This window comes from Engraulis encrasicolus, chromosome 7 (genome assembly GCF_034702125.1).
Source record: "Engraulis encrasicolus isolate BLACKSEA-1 chromosome 7, IST_EnEncr_1.0, whole genome shotgun sequence".
Taxonomy (NCBI): Eukaryota; Metazoa; Chordata; class Actinopteri; order Clupeiformes; family Engraulidae; genus Engraulis; species Engraulis encrasicolus.
Window position 1 is genome coordinate 29049607 of NC_085863.1, and position 5000 is coordinate 29054606.

Genomic DNA, 5000 nt, shown 5'->3' on the forward strand with positions numbered 1-5000 from the left:
AAGTACATGTGTGCACTATACATAATCTGTCTTAAACTCTGAGCCTTTGTCAGATAAGTGATGTACATACATGCACTGTACTGTGCTAGCTGTGTTACACAGTGAGCTTTTGCACTTGATCCTGCTAATGTCATACCTGCATTATTTTATAATAGAGAGATATGGCTGCTACTGTATCACACACATTTACAGTCTCTCTCTCTGTCTGTCTCTGTCTCTGTCTTTGTCTCTGTCTCTCTCTCTCAGGCTATAGAAAACCTTGAACTATTTGATAAGAAGTGGTGTGTGGATAGTGGGGTGTGGACAGTTGATGCGGGTGGTGTGTTAAGCTTTCTATGATAAAGGGTTGTTTCTAATGGGGAAGGGTAGGGTATGATGTGGGGTGTATTTTGGTGGATGTGTGGAACATGGATTGTTAAGTAAAAGGATTTTAAATATCAATGTATCTCTCTCTCCCTCTCTCTCTTTCTTTCTCTCTTTCTCTCTCTCTCTCACACACACACACACACACACACACACACACACACACACACGCACACACGCACGCACGCACGCACGCACGCACACGGACACACACGCACACAAGCACACGCACACTTACATACACACGCACACGCACACGCACACGCACACGCACACGCACACACAGTTAATAATACTACAATACACTAAGGGAGTTCAATCTGCAGTTGCCTATATCTAATACTGTACAAATGCCAGCTCTTGCTCATTTCCCACCCTCGCAGCAGCATCAGCGTTAGTGAAGTACAAGAAGCCCCTTACAGTACTGAAGTCAAACGGTAGATGCCGTACCGCTGCAATCTGGCTCCGCTCCATTAATTGAGGCAGTGCTATTCACCGACTTGTTCCTTTAGCAGCAGTAATTATACTTCTCTGCTTCTAATGAAGAGGTCAAAAAGCTCATTTCGCTATACCGCTACAGACTACACCTCCTCTCCGTCTATCCCTCTCGGAGGAGTCGTTGAGAGAGGGGTGGGGGGGGCGGCTGGCTGCGAAAGATGGAGGGAAATGGCCTTCACGTTTCCGCTTCACGCCGGCAAAGCCACCGCCAGACTACTCCGGAACAGTCTACCACACACACACACACACACACACACACACACACACACACACACAAACACACACACTCACTTACACTGCACAGCATGTAGCGAACACACACACACACACACACACACACACACACACACACACGCACACGCGCACACACACACACACACGCACACCCACACGCACGCGCACACACACACTGCCCAGCATGCATGCGTACACACACACATGCATATGGGCATAGATTTGGTGTATTTCATTAACGCAGTCGGACACATACGCTCATGCTTTAGCCTTAAGATGCAATAATGCAGATAAATCTCTCTTTCTCTCTCTTTCTCTCTCTCTCTTTCTGTTTCTGTCTGTCTCTCTCTCTCTCTCTCTCTCTCTCTCTCTCTCTCTCTCTCTCTCTCTTTTGCTTCAGGCATTGGTTTCTATTGGTCAAACAAACACACACACACATTCAGTGCTAATTTTAGAGAAAATAAATACACACACTGAGGCCCAAGTGTGCCATCTCTCTACCTCTGTGTCTTGCAATAAAACACACACACACACACACACACACACACACACACACACACACACACACACACACACACACACACACACACACACACACACACACAGACACAGACACACACACACACACAGATGCAGAAACACAGACAGACAGACAGACAGACAGACAGACAGACAGACAGACAGACAGACAGACAGACAGACACACACACACACACACACACACACACACACACACAAAAGACACACTACACACGTTCTCTCTCTCTCTCTCTCTCTCTCTCTCTCTCTCTCTCTCTCTCTCTCTCTCTCTCTCTCTCTCTCTCTCTCTCTCTCTCTCTCTCTCTCACACACACACACACACACACACACAACACACACACACACACACAAACACACACAAGCAGACACACACACACACAAACACACGCACACACAAACACACACACAAACACACACACACACACTTCCCCACACACACACACACACACTTCCCCGCGCTACACACTGTCCGGGAGCGCATTAACAGCTTGTAGCGGGGTGCGGGCGGAGGGCGGCACGCTGGCACTCTGTTTGTCATATTTCTTGCGGCCCTCGCCATCTGCCGGGGTGGCATTTTCATGGCTGTTTACCCCGACTCCCGCCAAGGAATCATCTGCCACCGCATAATGCCTCTGCCTGCCTGGGTGTGTGTGTGTGTGTGTGTGTGTGTGTGTGTGTGTGTGTGTGTGTGTGTGTGTGTGTGTGTGTGTGTGTGTGTGTGTGTGTGTGTGTGGGGAACTGTGTGTGTGTGTGTGTGTGTGTTTGTGTGTGTGAGTGTGCGTGTGTGTGTAATGCCTGCCTGCCTACCTACCCGGCCTGCCTGCCCGCCTGCCTACCCTGTCTGCCTGTTTCTCTCTCTCCCTATCTCTCTCTCTCCATCCCTCCCTCTCCCTCTCCCTCTCTCTCTCCCTCCGTCTCTCTCTCCCTCTCTCCCTGTGACGAAAAAAAGAGGGGGATTAAGTTGGTAATGCAACTGAGACTATTGCTAATTTGGTGTAATTGGGAAGAAATGAAGATAAATGAGGGCGAGGAAGGCGAAGGCAATCAGTGCAGCAGGCAGTACAGCTGTGCTTTTGGCCAAGCCAGCCCCAGCCCCAGAACCCAGCCTGACTCCCACCCCCAGCCCCTTACCCCACCACCATCTACACCCACACACAACTCACCCAACACTGCTACCCGCAACACCACACAACCAGCCTCACCCCCCCCACTGATACCCCATATCCCATGCACACCAACATTCAAACAGCCTCACCCCCCGACTGCCACCCCCATACCCCACCCCACCCACTCACCAAGGCATCCTCACCCCCCACTGCCCCCCCCCTACCCCACCCCACCCACACACCAAGCCATCCTCACCCCCACTGCCACCCCCATACCCCACCCCACCCACACACCAAGCCATCCTCACCCCCACTGCCACCCCATACCCCACCCCACCCACACACCAAGCCATCCTCACCCCCCACTGCCACCCCCATACCCCACCCCACCCACACACCAAGCCATCCTCACCCCCCACTGCCACCCCCATACCCCACCCCACCCACACACCAAGCCATCCTCACCCCCACTGCCACCCCCATACCCCACCCACACACCAAGCCATCCTCACCCCCCACTGCCACCCCCCTACCCCCCCCCACCCACACACCAAGCCATTCTCACCCCCCACTGCCACCCCCATACCCCACCCCACCCACACACCAAGCCATCCTCACCCCCCACTGCCACCCCCATACCCACCCCACCCACACACCAAGCCATCCTCACCCCCCACTGCCACCCCCATACCCCACCCCACCCACACACCAAGCCATCCTCACCCCCCACTGCCACCCCCATACCCCACCCCACCCACACACCAAGCCATCCTCACCCCCCCACTGCCACCCCCCATACCCCACCCACACACCAAGCCATCCTCACCCCCCCACTGCCACCCCCCATACCCCACCCCACCCACACACCAAGCCATCCTCACCCCCACTGCCACCCCCATACCCCACCCCACCCACACACCAAGCCATCCTCACCCCCCACTGCCACCCCCATACCCCACCCCACCCACACACCAAGCCATCCTCACCCCCCACTGCCACCCCCATACCCCACCCCACCCACACACCAAGCCATCCTCACCCCCCACTGCCACCCCATACCCCACCCCACCCACACACCAAGCCATCCTCACCCCCCACTGCCACCCCATACCCCACCCACACACCAAGCCATCCTCACCCCCACTGCCACCCCCATACCCCACCCACACACCAAGCCATCCTCACCCCCCACTGCCACCCCCATACCCCACCCCACCCACACACCAAGCCATCCTCACCCCCCACTGCCACCCCATACCCCACCCACACACCAAGCCATCCTCACCCCCACTGCCACCCCCATACCCCACCCACACACCAAGCCATCCTCACCCCCCACTGCCACCCCCATACCCCACCACCACACCAAGCCATCCTCACCCCCCACTGCCACCCCCATACCCCACCCCACCCACACACCAAGCCATCCTCACCCCCCACTGCCACCCCCATACCCCACCCACACACCAAGCCATCCTCACCCCCCACTGCCACCCCCATACCCCACCCACACACCAAGCCATCCTCACCCCCACTCCTACTGTCACCAGGAGATCAGTTCAGCTCCGCCCAGCTACCCCACCCAACCCAACCAGCACCAAAGCACCTGCACCACGTCTAACCCTCTCCCTCATTCTCTCTCTCTCTCTCTCTGTCTCTGTCTCTCTCTCTCTCTCTCTCTCTCTCTCTCTCTCTCTCTCTCTCTCTCTCTCACACACACACACAAACACACACACTATTTCTCTCTTTCTGCCTTTCTCTCTATCTATGTCTCCGTCTGTCTCTCTCTCTCTCTCGCCCTTTCTCTCTCTCTCTCTCTCTCTCTCTCTCTCTCTCTCTCTCTCTCTCTCTCTCTCTCTCTCTCTCATGCACACATGTTCACACACACACACACACACACACACACACACATGCAAGACGGTGCGCACACACAAACACAAGCACACACCTAATGTGCTGGACCCCCTACGTTCAACAAGGTATTTTGCAAATCTAAACAAATAATAAATATGCTGGCCTAAGAGAAAGAGGGGAATGGGAATGGAGGAAGGAGGATGGAGGAGAGGACATTTGCAGGGTGGGTAAGGGGGCAGTCGATTGGGTCAGTGGGGTGACTGGAGGGGTGGGGCTGGGTACTTTGGGTGGGAGTTGCTAAGATCTCAGTTGGTTAGGCATGGCTAATTGGGGAGGGGTGTTGAGTGTGTGTGTGTGTGTGTGTGTGTGTGTGTGTGTGTGTGTGTGTGTGTGTGTGTGTGTGTG

The 5000-nt window shown here is 54.9% G+C and overlaps 1 protein-coding gene across 5 annotated transcripts in view; it reads right to left on the reverse strand.

Annotated features, from left to right (window-relative positions):
- dacha (dachshund a) overlaps window positions 1-5000 on the reverse strand; it is a 287023-nt gene that overhangs the window by 81200 nt on the left and 200823 nt on the right. The window lies entirely within an intron of this gene.